A 17,237-nucleotide genomic window follows, 5' to 3' on the forward strand; every position below is an offset into this window, starting at 1 on the left:
TTTTTTTTAAATAAAGGTTTATTTGGGTTTTCACACATACAAAATACAAGTAAAACATCTTTTTTGAAAATAGCATGGTCCCGGGTTGAACTTCTTTATACAGACACAAAATTCAATTTCATGCTCCTTTTTGCATTCTATTCCATATCTTATACTATTTTAAATTTTCTATATAGTTTTTCCCCCTCTTTTAATTTTCTCAATTTTATTTTGATTATCTCATCTCAATTCAAATCATTATATTTATACTTTTGTCTGTTCTGTTTCAATTTCATATTATCTTTTCTCATTAAACAAATTTTCTCCTGTAGTTACTAATTGGAGTATGACACCTTTATATCTTTTAATTACATCCATTCAACTCTTATTTAAACTTCAATATATACCTTAAGTTTATGACCTCCAATATAATACATAATACATAACTTCCAAACGAATTCTGCTTGGTACATTCTTATAATACACACTATATTCTTTAAAAAAAAAAAAAGATTATAAATATATGTAATTATAAATCCTCATTCCATTCCAGTTCAGTTCTATCATTAATAATCATTAAAATCTTAACATCTTTAACACTTCTTTTCAATTAAATATCATACTTCCTTAAAAACACATATAATCTCCATAATTAATTTTTCCCTTATTTCTCTTCACATATCTTTTATAAATCATTAAATATACCTTTTGTTACATTTATTTATTGACAAGCATTCCACTGAATTACGATAGCTATTTTATCAGACATTTTAATCATACATTGTTTCATATTTTCTAAAATTATTTCTGTTTCTAATACTATCTTATGTACCTTTGCAGAATCCCTTTTTCCATTAAGTTTTCACCCATTATCTCTAAATAGGCCCTGTTTCTCTATATTTTGCTTCTGTCCTTTATAACTTCTTTTCCTTTCTTTCTTCCCTCTCATCTACTCCCTCCCCTTTTTACCCCTTTGTCTCTCTAGTTCTAATTCTCTCTTCTGCATTTCCCTCTTCTGTTGCTTTCTGATTTTATACTTATTTTTCACTCTATTTTTTTTGGAGTTGTTTTTCCCAATCTTAAACTTTCCATTCTCTTCCCCCCCCTTTACTTTTTATCCCCCATCTAAGATTACTTGTTCATTAAAGATGGCTTCTTCTTTGTCGCAATCTTCTTGTTCTGCAGGCATTTCTTGTTGTTTCTCTTAGTTCCAAATCTCCATTTCTAAAAACTGAAATACAAAGCCAAAAGAACCTCTCCCTTCTTGTGCATCTTCTTTGTACTTTTTAAGTTCCATTTTCAGTTCTTCTAAAAGTGGAGCCATTTTAAACAGTTTTAAACAACCACCTGATTGATTTTAGTCATTCAAAACAATAACCAAGAATCCAGAAATCATCAAGTAATCCAGATAGTCCCGAGTTATATCTTCTTATTTCTTTTTCGACTTTCTCTTCCTGGGGTTTTTGTTGCGATATTTCAATTAGAATGTATCTTTTGGAAGTCTTGTTGAGATTTTGCTGTAAGTTCTTTTTTAATTCCAGGCAGTCTCCTCCCTTCCAGATCCTACCCTTTTATTCTTTTTCTCTCCTTTCCTATTTTCAAAAGCTTTTAATTATCCAGAAATCTTTAATATCCCTTTGACTTTTTATTTTCAGCATTAAATGCCTATTGATGTCAAAGTGGATTTTTTTCCAATTTCTTGCTTAAGTCTCTTAGCTGTCAGTATAGGAAAAGGAGAAAACCAAATCTTTTCCCTTTTCTCTCTCCTTCGCAGCTTAAAAATCTTCTTAGGGTACAAGTTTTTTAATAGTTTCAATTCCAGGGTACCTTATTTGTTGCTTTTGCTGTTTGACCCAGTCAACCAAAACTTTCTCTTCTTATCTTCCTCCTGCACATTCTTTTCCGATCGAGTTCTTCTTTGTGGTGGCCATTTCTGACTACCGCCTTCGGGATAGGGAGTAATGGCCAGCTGGGGAGGAGAGATGCGGCTCTCCTCAACCCTGCAGGCAGTCTCCCCCCCCTCTTCACCACCTCTATGGGGTGGCTTAGCCCTGAAACCAGCCAGCTCAGGGCGCTCCAGCAGCGAGCACAGATCAAAGCCTCGCAGAGACGAGGTTTTGGTCTGTCGCTGAAGAAGCTCAAACCGGAAGTGGCCATCCTATCCTCATTTTTGCAGCATTCCCTTATGCATATTTTTCTTCATCCACATCCTCTTTCACTTCATCATCCCACCAAGCATTCTTTTTCTTATTTTCCTCTAGGGCTACATCGCTATTATCCTTCCCATCTTTCTCCTCATCTTTCCCACTACTTTCTTCTATTGGTTTCTTATGAAATTATCACTTATTGTTTGTATCTTATGATCTGTGACTTATCACTTTGTTGTTTCTATATACACTGTGAGCTTATACACCAGAGACAAATTCTTTGTGTGTCCAATCACACTTGGCCAATAAAAAAAAATAGCTCTATTTCTATTCATACAGCATATCACAATAAAATTGTTTTCAGTCTATTTCCATCACTTTCTGCTTGACACTCATTCACTCCTTTTTCTATGCCCATTTTCCATTCATTATATTGGTGGTTAATCTGTCTTCTAATACCTTTCCTATAAGCTAACATTATATATCCTATAGTTCTTGCTTCACTTTGGTTTCTTTCCTTTCTGTGGCAGGTTGAAGTGCCCAGCTGAAGGAAGCACTTAGGTCTTTCCTAATATCAAGAAGATTTCTTTTTGGGATGGGATGACTCACCACAAGACCAAAAGAACATAGAAAAGAGGAAAATGTTAGAATGCCCCTGCAAAGTGCTATGTACATATTTTAGATATAAAGGGCAACTGAACCACTTCCACACAACCTGTGTTGGCAGACCTCTGAGGATCTGGTGGAAGGACAAGGTGCCAGACACAGAAGTCTTCTCCAGAGCAGGCCTGCCATCAGTCCACACCCTGCTAATCATCAGACATGCTGGGCAGGCCATGTTGCAAGGATGCCAGACCATCGCATCCCTAAAAAGCTCCTCTATGGTGAGCTGTCTCAAGGAAAATGATCACAAGAGGGACAAAGGAAGCAATACAAGGAGACATTGAAAGCTTCCTTCAAGTCCCTGGACATTGACACCACCTCCTGGGAAACTCTGGTACAAGATCGATCAACATGACGCACGTTGATCCACCAAGGCTGCCAGACCTTTGAAGACAAAAGAACTACTACAGCACAAGAGAAGTGAGCACTGTGCAAAGCCAAAGCTGCAAATGCTGCAACAATGATACCCACACATAAGGGTGGGATTCTAATTGTTTGGACCAGTTTGGGCAAACTGGATGTTAAGTTTTCATCTGGTTCACCGAACTGGTATTTCAACTGAACGGTTGGCCCCACCACCCCTCCCCACCCCTCCCCTCCCAGGAGTGTCCACGTGATGCAGATAAGTGCAGGGTCCACGCAGAGGCTCTGGGAGGGGGAAAATGGGCCTTCCTGAAGTCTAGAAATGGGACTGTTTCTGGCTTCTGGAGGACCTCCAGAGCCCAGGGGAGGCCATTTTCACCCTCCCAGAGGCCTGAGGGAAAGCAAAAAATGGCCCTCCTGGAAGTTCCAGTAGGCCATGCCCACCGTGGCCATGTCCGGTTCACTGCCTGGTTGCTGGGATTTTTGAATCCCACCCCTGCCACACAGGTCTGCCCAACATGTGGCAGAACATTCTGTGCCCATATAGTCCTTACCAGCCACCTGTGGACACAACGTGGACCTGCAGCCCACAACTCGTTAGATGTCAAGGTCCTCTTTGAATAGGATGGGCGAACATCATCAGATATAAAGTATAAAAAGAAGCCAGAAATGCAGAGAAAATGATATTTTATATTTCAGATGCTGCAGGTCACACACTGCTGAAGGAAATGTCACATTAATTTGGTTAATATGAACTGGGGAAATGGTCTAGCCCACCATATCAAGAGATTCCAGCCTAGGTCATATGCAACATTTCCTACCAATGATAAGGAATGGGCTTTGTCATAATTAACCTGTCAGGGCTCCGAAAATACAACCCCATTCAAATCATAAGTCTCTAGCCGCATCTCTCAGATTAAAAAAATATGACCATGTCAGTGTTATCTGAGTGTAGCGGACACTAAGACACATCATTCATTTTCCCCTTGACCCTGGTCTTCCCCCCACCCCCCAGATGTATATTCTCCAATGGGACACATCCATAGCCAAGAGTCATCAATCATGCTCTCCAGTAATAATCTTGCACGCCAATAGCTTTGGCTGCCTAGCAATTATCTGAAGCATTTAAGGAATGCACTACTTTTCCCACTCCCTTTCTGCAGGCAACTAAAAAGACCAAAGAAGTATTTTTTTTTTAGTTCACATAACCTAATATACAAGCACAACCAAAGTCCCATGCAATGTTTTACGTTTTTAAGCCAACAAAGTCATTCAAAATGCATACATGTTCACAGGTGTGTTTTCATATGCAGAATGTACTTTCCTTGGATCATGCTGCAGCCATGTGAGATATAGCTGCTTTAAAAAGTGGCAGACAGATACTACCTGACTGTTCCTGTATGTTGCAAAACTTTTTTGCTTTTAAAAATAAAAGTACCCCACAGACTTAATATGCAATAATTTATTCACAATCATGCACCCGTGAATAGTAAAATTTCTAATGAATTCCCCACAGTCACTGATTATTTATTTACTACTGTAGTAAAACGTATATTTCAATGAATAACTTAAATGTTCTGAAAATCTAGAACTGAATTTACCTGCCTTATCTTAAAGAAAACACAGAACATATCTGTTTGTAAAAAGCTAAAGCATCTTTCAGGTCAACCAGTTTGAATATTTTTGTCTTTAGTTATCCACCATTTTCTCAATTGTCAACATAAAATATTGTATATATTTGCAGATTACATTCATGTATGCTCATTTTTGAAATTTTAAAATAGTGTTAATGTTTTGGAGAAATATTGGAGAAAAGAAAGTAGCTAACAGTTATCTAATAATATTTTTACTGTTATAAATAAATATTTACTCTTTCTAATATAATAATGCAGAAGGCTTATGAAACAGACAAGGATGGCCCTAACCAGAGGTGGTATTCAGCCGGTTCTGACCAGTTTTGGAGAACCAGTAGCAGAAATTTTGAGTAGTTTAGAGAACCGGCAAATCCCACCTCTGACTGGCCACGCTCCCCATCTATTATCTGCCTCCCATTGAGTCCCAGCTGATCGGCTGGGTCTTCTTTGGTTGCCCTGCACAGGAGAATGAAGCTGGAAAGCAGGTTAGTGGGGTGGGGAGGGATTGGGGGTTTTGCAGTAACCTTCCCCCAGGAGTGGGGAAGGAATGGAGATTTTGCAGTATCCTTCTCCTGCCACACCTACCAAGCCATGCCCACAGAACCGGTAGTAAAAAAAAATTGAATCCTACCACTGGTCCTAACTCTCAGCTTCATCTATTACTTAAGTAGTGCTTTGGATACATAACTTCTAGTTCAAATTTACAGGCCTGGTAATACATGCATCGAACGCGTCGTCGTTTGTAATCACCTGATTCACACTTCCACATACTAGAGTTGGATGTAGCCACAATATACAACTTCTTTCCGGCAAAACAAAAGTGTTAAATCTCATCCCTCTGAAGTGTGAAGGGGGAGGAACCCACGAACCCATGGCTTAGACTTGCAATAACCAATCCTGATTTATTATTGCATCTGAGCCAGGTGCAGAGATCCATCATAAAGCCTACAGTCAACATCCATTGGGCTGCAGCAGAATAACGTGCATTTTCCCCAAGGACAACTCAAATGCTGTTTTCTATTAAATCAGGACTGTTTATTTCAGTCATCTTGTCTGCAACCTTAGTTATTTTTTTTTTAAAAAAAATCAGAGTGGGATGGGTAATGAAAGTAGAATAACACTCAGACATGATCATGTATATTTTTTAAAAAAGGAAGATAATCTATAAAGAGAATGGTAGCATAAGCCAAGTTCTATTTCATTAAGATATTGAAAGGAAAATTGGCAAAGGATCAGGCATTTGTCATCCGGATACTTAGAAGTCTGGGTTTGATGGTGATGTCTTCAAAGGGTGAACCCAGTGCTTGGGTGTAGATGAAAATGGTTGAGGTGCAGGGATAAATATCCTTTATTTTTTTTATCTTCAAAAGCAAAGATTATAAATTAGTTGATATTTAGCAGAAATAGCAATATTTTTTTTTAAGAAGAAGGGATAAATATCAGTATTTGCTCTAGGATTTCTGTTTTAAGATTGGTTCTAAATGCTAGGATTAAGATTCTGAATGCTAGGATTAAGATTTTGAAGTTATATCAGGACTGCCCAGCACCGATATGGTTAAATATGTTGGAAGCAGAGGTGGTATTCAGCCAGTTCTGACAGGTTCTGGAGAACCAGTAGCAGAAATTTTGAGCAGTTCGGAGAAACTGCAAATACCACCTCTGACTGGCCCTGCCCCCATCTATTCTTTGCCTCCCATTGAGTCCCAGCTGATCAGCTGGGTCTCCTTTGGTTGCCCTGCACAGGAGAATGGTGCTGGAAAGCAGGTTAGTGGGCTGGGGAGGGAAAGGGGATTTTGCAGTATATCCTTCCCCTACCATGCCCACCAAGCCATGCTCACCAAGTCATGCTACAGAACTGGTAGTAGAATAATTTGAACACCACCACTGGTTGGAAGTAAAATCCAGGTCCAGTTCCAATCCAGGAATAAAATGGAGGCTGTTTTGAAAAGAAATCTCCATTTATCGAAGAGCAAAAGCAACACACACACACACACACACACACACACACACACACACACACACACACACACACAGCATGCAGTTCTGGGACAGCTAACCAAATGGAGTTGAGAGTGGGTGAGTTTTTATACCTTCTTTGGGCTTTGTATTTGGGATTCCTGTTCCTGTGCAGGAACATGTCCGTTAATATTCTATTACGGCTGTTGTCAAATTCCTATGGCTGACTCTACAGGCAGAAAGGGATGTGCAAATCCTAGGTGTTTGTCTGAGCTAATCTTGTCACTTACGGCTTGCCTAATTGTGTTGCTTATCTGGAGTCTGTCTGACCCAGTCTTTCTGAAGGGATTACCAAATCTGCATTTCTAAAAGCTGGCCTCCTCAGTTTCTGCTTGGGGCAGGGAAACTGGGGGTGGTTTCTGCCTCCCTTAAGATCCCCCCCCCCATTTCTCCTTTAGGGGAAATATTTTATCCTGCCTTTTTAATAATCCCCAAAATATTTCAATGTCTAGGATGGTGGATGGGTGCAAGTAATATTTGTTTTACCCATTTATCTAATACCTGTTTAAACAATTCACTGTCTGTCATGACATTTCCTGAAGATATGCATCTTCACCAAAGACAGATGACTCATTTTGCCAAAAGTTACTCAGTTCAGTTCCAAGAGAGAATGGTGGTTAAGAAGTAGGAAAAATAAATGGAGGGAGAGAGGGAGGGATGAACAGAGATAGATAGGTAGACAGACAGACAGACAGACATGGATGTGGGGATGAACTGACAGAATAGATAGATAGATAGATAGATAGATAGATAGATAGATAGATAGATAGATAGATAGATAGATAGATAGATAGATAGATAGACAGACAGACAGACATGGATGGAAGGATGGGGCATGAACTGATACATAAATGATTGAAAGATAGACAGACAGACATGGAGGGATGGAGGGATGAATAGACAGACATAAATGATAGACAGACAGACAGGGGTGGATGGATGGATGGATAGATGGGTGGGTGGATGGATGTTGGGCTGAGAGTAAGGCCATGACCCAAAGCAGAACTGGAATTCGCCATCTTCTGATTTCTAAGCTGCTGCCTTCACCACTAGACCAAACTGGTTCTAAGTGGTATCAGATTTCAGGGACTGGAGGATATTGTTTTCGTCTGCATGGAACATCAAGCCTACAAAAGCAATCTGAATTGAGCTTTTGAATGAGTTTTACTGCTGCAAGACCTTTAAAAGTAGCACTTCAAAGATCTGAAGAGCATTCTCGCCTCATCTCATTTAATCTAAATAACACAAAATGTAGATTATTGTTCATAGGCAAAGACTTACGGATACACAGAAGTAATTTTCATCTTTAAAAAGCCCCAGATCCACAAAACTTGTTCATCCAGTAGCTTTATATTACTGTAAAGGTTAGACAGAATAGAATAAAAGGCTACAATATCTTTGCATGATGTCAGAGGGGCCAGCATAACATACCAATGTGGATGTAAATGTGACTGAATCAGAGAAATCTCCCCAAGAGGATGGCTAAGGGAAATTTGAATCAGAATTGAAAAAGAGAAGAAACTTGCAAATTGTCTTGAATGGAAAGAGGATTCATGACTCACACTAACTAATTGTTCTGACCCAAACCTTGTTCCAAGGAAACAAACACCAAACAGAGGTAAAAGCAAAACCTTTTAATGCTTCTCTGCAAATTCCGTTCATTCACAGTTAAAAAGCTGTTTCAAACTAATTGTCTCTGATAAAAATGAGCCTTGCCAAGGTTGTGCCAAGAACTCTAGATAAAGTTACTAAGAAATATTTCAAACACAAAGAGTCTCCAAACACCAATCAAGATATTCCGAATGTCCACAAGGCTTGAGTGCAAAAATGTCTTTGCTTCCTGCAAAGAACTCCAGTTTCTCAGCTGGCTTTTATCTCTTGAGGGAGGGGCCATTACCTTGCAGCCTTACTCCCAAGTCGCCCGTGCTGCTGCAGCTGCTCTTTCATTCAAGCAGTGCTGTGTGCACATGCCCTGGGCACAGGCTCCTCAGGGTCCTCTTCATCACTGCTGCCAGCCTCCACGAGCTCTGAAGACAACCTCCCACTCTCTGATGGTCCTGGCCCCATCCCTGTATCACACGCAGGCCCCTCATCTGAGTCTCAGCCATCCGCACCTGCTGCCGGCGAACCACAACACTAATAACTGTATCCAACATTCCCACCAGGTAGACCAGACCAGAAATCAACCTCCTTATTATTGAGATAGTCTATAATAACAGAATCTTCCAAGTCTACTTCTGCTGCACTTTTCTATAGTTCAGTGAATTAGGAAAATGTCTAGGAGATTCTCAGTCATCCAGGTCGTGGTTGTCCAAAAGTGCTTTTTCAAACCACAAGTTGGTTTTGTTTTTCCTTGAAGATATTTCACTTCCCATCCAAGAAGCTTCCTCAGTTCTGACTGAATGGTGGAGGATGGAAAGATTTACACAGGTAGTTCTTGACTTAGACCACGATTGAGCCCCACATTTTTGTTGCTAAGTGAAACATTTGTTAAGTGAGTTTTGCCCCATTTGTCCTATTCAAGGTTAGGTGAATCATGGCAGTTGTTAAGTTAGTAACAACGTTGTTAAGTGAATCTGGCTTCCCCACTGAATTTGCTTGTCAGAAGATCACACACACACACACAAACACACAAAGATGACCCCAGGACACTGCAGTTATCATAAATGTGAACTAGTTGCCAAGCATCTGAATGTTGATCACATAACCATGGGGATGCTCCAATGGTCATAAGTGTGAAAAATGATCATGTCACTTTTTTCAGTGCCTCTGTAACTTTGAACAGTTACTAAATTACTGTAAGTCAAGGACTTCCTGTATTCCTTGCAGTCATCTGATTGTTAGCGCTCTAGTGCAAATGAGTGTGAAACCAAGAAGGCTCCTGTGATGACTCAGGGTGGGATACAAAACAAACACAGTCATAAAAAACAGGTGAAGCCCCTTTTATTCCTTCACTTTGCTTCCAAGCTCCAAATATTCTTGACTGAAGACAAAAAACCTACCACACAAACAGTTATGAGAAGGAGGAAAAAAGCAACACAAACCAGGCAAGATAAGGGCTGGAGGACGTCCACAGATATCACACACTTGGGAAGGACGCCAAACTCAGAGAGGAACCATAAACTAGAGATATTTCCATGCTTTGTTTCCAGCATTCGCCTGTACGCATGTCCGTCCTCTTATTCAGTTTCACAGCTGCAGCCCATGAAGAGGATCAAGGCCTTCTCCCCCACCCCACCCTGAGTAGACCACGTCTCTCCCTTATCCTCTCCTCCCTGCCTGCCCTATGATGGAGAGGGGATGGGCCTGGGTCCTCCTCTGACTGCCCAGCCGTCCTCTACCCTTCACCGTCCTCCTCCATAACTTCCAGAGCCACTCCCTGTTGGCTGTTCCTCCGCTCCCTCAGAGTCAGTCTCCACCAGGGGCATGACAGCCCACACCCATTTGCACTATTCAGGTGACCCTGAGGGCACAGATAAACCTTCAAGTGGCCTCAGTGACTCTCAAAAAGAATGCCAATGAGTGCAAGCAATATAAATCCTTTCATCCTCGACCATTCAGCCAGAACTGAAGAATCTTCTTGGATGAGAAGCAAAACCTACTATGGACAAACACTGATAATGTTAGCTAGTTTGGGTCATGAAATGTCTGCAAGAAAACAACCAAGCTCAGAGAGCAACCAAGTACCCCTCTTTTCAATCCTGAGCTACAAATATTCTCCTGTATTGGAAGATTAAATATATTGTTTTTATTCTAACCAGGGAAATATTGTCATGATCTAACCGCTTAACAATTCTGGCAGAGGGTAAACAAGAGTTACTTCTAAGCATAGCAACTCAAAAGAAAATGGGAAAAGATTGGGAGGGGATTACTTTTCAGGAATACTGTATAGACAATACTGTGTAGAGAAAACGCTGAAAACTGAAGCAGAACATCCCATTTGCTTATTCCAATATATCTTCATAATCTCAATTACAGTTATGTTAACATTTTTAGATAGCTATGAGAGAACAGTAAATTATATGGGTTGAGCTAATGATATAGCCAGGCGTGCACATTTCCAATTCTATAGAAATAAAGTTGAATGAATTGATAATGTAACCCAACCAAAATATTATTTCACGTCTTCCATTTTTGGTACTGTATGTATTTTAAGTGCATATGAAATGAAAGAATGGTAACAATGCTGAAAATTAGAGATTTTATCCATAGGAAAAGACTCTTGCTTATTTAATTAGGGTCTTAATTCAATGTTATATTTCACATACTACACAAGAAACTGTGTAGGAGCTGTGGTGGTGGGAGTGGTTAGAATGCAGCATTGCAGGCAAACTCTGCCCACAGTTCTGGGGTTCGATCTTGACTGGCTCAAGGTTGATTCAGCCTTCCAAGGTTGGTAAAATGAGGGCCCAGATTGTTGGGGGCAACAGGCTGACTCTGTAAAATGCTTACAGCTGTAAAGCACTATGAAGCAGTATATACTGTAAGTATAAATTCTATTGCTATATTCCAATTTTGTCTGGAAAAAACTCTGCAAATGCAAATATCTCCTTTATGAAAAGTATTTGATCCTCACATTCCCCCCATCTCTCTCTCTCTCTGTCTCATTCTCTGTCTCTCTCTGTGCCTCTGTCTCTGTCTGTCTCTCTCTTACACACACACACTCACACATATACACACCTCAAGTCTTTAAATTGAACTGACTGGAATCAAATTCCCATCTGAGCATCATGTGTTTGTACTCACTTAAAGGAACATTTACATGACTGAAACATGTTCCTTCAAGTCTTCAAAGTCTAGACTCATGTTGCAATAGGGGCCAAACTTCCATTCTGCATTGGTAAAATGGGCATCCGGCTGGACCTGCAGTCCTCCACTGAAATTATTCAGTGAAATCTTTTGCATGCTGTTCTTCAGCTTTGCAAAGGGATACCTTCAAAGCGTGGTGGTGGTGATGGGACCTTGAAAACAGTGGCGGTTTGAAACAGCTTGTCTCAAAGCATTAAGCAACCACATTCTCCAGGAAGACCTCAAAGGGCTTTTCCTTTTGCTTTTTGCTTTTTGCTTTTTTTTGTCTCTGCAAGTGTGTTTGCAGAGCCGTTTCCCAAGAGGACGTGGTCACGCATGCACATCCAATCACAGGCCACAGGAAACTCTTCAAAGGAGCCTTCCACATGAGTCAGCCTACTGCAATGCTTCAAGGAGGATTCCTTGTGGACATCCATCAGCTTTGCCAAGGCTCCTCTGAATGTTTTGCACATGCCTATAAATTATTAGCAAAACTATTTTTAGATTTACCCTCCAAAAAGCCATTCAACAATGGAGATAACCTGGGCTCAAAATAAAGCAACTTCTGCCTCTGTTGGGTTAAGTTTCATCAGCCGGTAACAGCTGCCTAGCTATTGATCTCCTTCACACTGAAATAATTGAACTTTTAAAGGTGAACGCTGGAGCATTATGGCTTGTCACATGACTTATTACAGCCAACCGGTCCCCATGAAAAGTTTCATGTACTATAACAATTGATATTGATTTATTTAAGTTTTGTGAGTCCCCAACGTACAGCTTCAGGGCATAAGTCTGCTTCCATTTATTTTTTTTTTGATGAGAAGTATATTGTGTCTTTGCATGGGGTTTTCCTTCGTTTGACTTACATGTCACGAGCGGGAAACAATTCTGAAACAGGCTTCGTTCGGTTATCTCGGAATCTAAACTGGATTTAAAAACCTTTCAGTCTCTAATCAATACATCCTCAAGGGTTTATCTTGCTTTATTTCATTTAGGCTTAGGGCGAAGCAATTGCCTTGCTGGATTTCAAAACCTTGCTTTTCAAAGAGAAGCAATGAGGCTCATTTGCACAGTGTTTGGCTGGCTGGTCTGCTGGAAATGGGACATCTCAGTTCAAATCAGGCAGGTCAGCCAGTAACTCATTACAGGTAGTGAACCTCATCATCCCTTCGTTTTCTGAATGGGGTTTTGATGGCAGCAATGGACAGAAATGACTGGACAAACAGAGAGAGAGAGAGAGGAAGGGAAAACATTAGAAGAGGGAGAAAGATAATGGTAATTTTACATGACATTAAGTATACTTTTTCCCTTTGAAAATCATCAGTGTTGAGACCAAGAGAAAAAAAAAGAGATGCTTCATTATCTTCTCCATATAAGATTAGAACTTTAGGCTATTTAATTAAATTGACTGATATACGCTTAGGGACAGACAAAAGAAATTACTGCTTCACACCATGCATTCTGAACACGGTAATTTGTCACCATAAGGTGACAAGAGCTGATACATTCACCTCTAGCTTAGGCAGTTTTGGAAAGGATTAAATAAATCCATGCCGGATAACAATCTCACTAGTCATCACACAGCAAGAGAAAGCAAAGTAAGCTTAAACAGATAACAGATACTCAGAGTTGGAAGGGACCTTATAGGTCATCTAGTCCAACCCCCCACCCACCCAAGCAGGAGACCCTACACCATTTCTGACAGATGGCAGTCCAATCTCTTCTTGAAAGTCTCAAGTGATGGCGCTCCCACAACTTCCGAAGGCAACTTCTGTTCCATTGGTTGATTGTTCTCACTGTCAGAAAGTTTCTCCTTATTTTCAGGTTAAATCTCTCCTCCATTATTCCTTTGGGTGCTTTAGAAAATAGCTTGACCCCCCACTCTCTGTGGCAGTCCCTCAAATATTGGAAGACTGCTATCCTGTCTCCCCTGGTCCTTCTCTTCCCTAGACTAGCCAAGCCCAGTTCCTGTAACCGTTCTTCATATGTTTCAGCCTCTAGTGCCCTAACAATCCTGGTTGCTTTTCTCTGCACTTTTTCTAGAGTCTCGACATCTTTTTTATAGTGTGGTGACCAAAACTGGATGCAGTACTCTAGGCGTGGTCTTACTAAGGCATTAAAGAGATGGGCTTCTTGGAGAAGTCAGAACTTGGGTTCTGTTTTGTTTACTGTTGTGCTCAGCGTGTGTTCTGGCTGGCTGAAAGTCCTTGGAAGTCCTTGGAAGGATCAAGTCAGCAGAAGTAGTCATGAAATAAGCTGTTCTTGATGAATTTCAAAGAAATAAAGATGTCGATCCCTTGCATCCATCAGTCCATCACATGGCCCAATCAAATCTTCGTCCCAACTGGAAACATTCCTCCAGACACTACTCTCCAGGTGCAGGGCAACATGTCCTTGACTCTCTGAGAAAGAATGTTGCTGTGTCTAATCTTCTACCTCACTATGAAATCCCCCCTCCCAAATTCCCAGGCACTGAATATGGCAGCCTTGAAGCTTCCAAGTAAAAAATGGCTTTGAAGGCTGACATAAGATTCACCAGAGGTCAATTGAAAAATTGGCAATCTAAGAAGTTGGTTCCAAGACATTCTATTGGTTTATTTTTCAATTCATTCTATTTATATGCACATTCTAGTAGAAAGAAGTTCCCTGAGGATGGGCTTCAGCATGAGTCTGAAATCTCGGAAGACCAAACCCCTGGTCCTGATGACCCACCCAGATTGAATTCTGCAACATTATCCTGGAACACGTATATCCACTTTCATTCATTCTATTTATTGTTTGCAGAGCATTCTACGTAATTCTACTCAAGGCTGAAATGTGAGCTTCTTGAGTTTGTTCACATGGAAAGTTCTTACCGAATCTTTTTATTCTCAATAAAACTTTCTCCTAAGCTTTAGACATTTTTCCAGGCTTTCATGTTCTTATAACTGCTCTCTGTAGAATTCAGAGCTAGCTTAAATCTTCCTTGCTACCCAGATGGGATAACTAAATTGAGTTTTTCAAATTATGAAGACACGCTGTGCAATTAGCAGAAATAGTAATAACAAAACTAATCTTATTTGGACTCAGTACAAAGACAAGAATTGTTTGAAAAATCAAAGGCAATCAAATAGGGGCTGAGAGTTGACAAGGTAGACTCCATTAGTGACAGCAGAATCATGAGCCTACCTCAACATGGCATTATTTCTGGAGAAGGGCAACCAGGATGATTAGGGGACTGGAGGCTAAAACATATGAAGAACAGTTGCAGGAACTGGCTAGTCAAACGAAAGAGAAGGACCAGGGGTGACAGGATAGCAGTCTTCCAATATTTGAGGGGCTGCCATAGAGAGGAATGGGTCAGGCTATTTTCCAAAGCACCTGAAGGCCAGACAAAGAATAATGGATGGAAACTGATCAAGGAGAGGTTCAACCTGGAAATAAGGAGTAATTTTCTGACAGTGATAACAATCAACCAATGGAACAGAAGTTGCCTTCAGAGCTTGTGGGAGCTTCATCACTTGAGACTTACAAGAAGAGATTGGACTGCCACCTGTCAGAAATGGTGTAGGGTCTCCAGCTTGGGAGGTGGGTTTGACTAGATGACCTACAAGGTCCCTTCCAACTCTGTTAATCTATTAAGTGTGCCAGACTGAAGGTGACCTAGTGAATTAGTTATGTTAATGTCCATAGGCATTAAAACCCATCTGAGCAAAGGTAACATTTAAGGGGGAAAGCCCACTCAAATAACCCGTAGAGTCAGGTATTGCTGCTTCTAAAGTAGAGCTCTTTTTTTCTATTTTAGTCAATCTACTGGGAAGAAGAAAAAAAAAACATCCTTCGTGATTCATTTTGAAGAAGACTGCAGTTGTATGCAAAAAGGAGGAAGTAGGAATGGTAAAGAAATACCAATCAATCAAAGGAGGTATGAAAGTACATGTTGCCTGTCAGGCCCACATCCAGAGGTGAGGTAGCAAAATCCAATCCAGTTCAATTTGCTTGCTCCTGATGGACAGAATCTTGCCAGACTAAACTTTCTAAACCCTAACTTTCTAATCTACTAGATATGCCCTAAAATATTCTAGATTGTGAGTCTCCTGAATCTATTCCTCCCCTACCCAATACAACTCAAAACTGCACGGTCTCCTAATCATGTTGGCTGGGGAATCCTAGAAGTTGAGATCCATCCATCTTAAAGTTTCCCAGGTTGACAAACACTGATTTAGCATTGTGGGAATCTCTATTATTCACTATATTGTTTCTTTGCTATATAGCCTTTCTGGTTGCAGGGCCTGATTTCTTTCTGAAAATAACAAGGGCTACATTTGAATGCTGTCCCTTTCAGCTCTGCATTTCAATGAGAGCCTAGTATATAGGTCCTGTTGAAATACTTGTTAGGCCAAACTCAGAGACAAGACAGTGAGATCCGATCAAGTTTGGTGGTGCAGTGGTTAGAGTTCAGTACTGCAAGCTACTTCTGTTGAAGCCAGCTGCCTGCAATTTGGCAGAGCGAATCCCACCAGGCTCAAGGTTGACTCAGCCTTCAATCTTTCCAAAGTGGGTATGATGAGGACCCAGATTGTTGGGGGCAAGAGGCTGACTCTGTAAATCACTATAGCAAGAGGCTATAAATCACTATAAAGCAGTATATAAGTCTAAGTGCTACTGCTATTTATTTGCTTACATCTAATGCAGAGGTGTCAGGGGTGCCCATGGGGTGCTTAGATCTGGCCTGCAGGCCCGTCCTGGAAACAGTGAACAACTGGCCTGCAGTGCCTCTGCCAGCAAAAATGGAACTTGGGAGAGCTGCAAGCAGCCCCCTGGGCTCCATTTTCACTGGCAGAGGGCTGTAGGAGGCCAGTTGTGGCCAAAAACGGAGCCTGGACAGGCTGTGCAGAGGGCTGCAGGAGGCCGCCGCAGCTGAAAATTGAGCCTCAATAAGTGACATGGATCTGGCCATGCCTACCCTGGCCATGCCGCCTGACGTCAAACAAAACCCTGATGTGGCCCTCCATGAAATCAAGTTTGACACCTGTGATCTAATGGGGAAAAAACTTGCTAGGCGAAAGCTATAATTTTCTTACCTACTAAATATATCCTGGGGGATTCTAGGATGTAGAACATAGATTCCTAAGATCTTGAAGGCCTTCTAGTTCAACTCACTGACCAAAGCAGGAATCTTCATCCCATCCTGGACAAACGGTTGTCCAATCTTTGCTTGAAAATGTAGCTCCCCCCTTCCCTTATCCAGCTCATGGTTGCTCAGACCCTTAATCCATGTCTCTTTCTGGGAAGGCTCTTGAGTCAGCGAAACCCGTCCCCCTTCCTTTGCTGCAGTGCACGGAAAACACACTGCTCTCCTCCCTTTGCTTGCAGAGAGTAACTCATCTTAGATTTGACAAATCAACTGTGGATCATTTTAGCTGAAGTCTGAATTGGGCAGATGCAGCAGCCCTCCGGCAGCAATCCAACAGACACGCACAGGTGCGCTTCCAGAGCCAAAAAGGGCCATAAATTCAGGGAGAGAAAAATTGAATCATTTGAATAATTTAATAAAGAAGTGGCTAGATCTTTTTTCATCTCTCATCTTTGTGCACAAGTGCACCGTACATACTATAACATACATGACAGAGACAAATGCCCTGCATTGGAGTATATAATGGTACAG

The 17,237-nt window shown here is 41.0% G+C and overlaps 1 protein-coding gene across 6 annotated transcripts in view; it reads right to left on the reverse strand.

Moving 5' to 3' along the window:
* Positions 1-17,237, reverse strand: part of GRID1 (glutamate ionotropic receptor delta type subunit 1) — a 654,467-nt gene that overhangs the window by 401,120 nt on the left and 236,110 nt on the right. The gene's annotated exons all lie outside the window — the stretch shown is intronic.

Source organism: Notechis scutatus, chromosome 4 (genome assembly GCF_049901735.1).
Source record: "Notechis scutatus isolate UNSWTSFEM ecotype Mainland chromosome 4, rNotScu1.2, whole genome shotgun sequence".
Classification (NCBI taxonomy): domain Eukaryota; kingdom Metazoa; phylum Chordata; class Lepidosauria; order Squamata; family Elapidae; genus Notechis; species Notechis scutatus.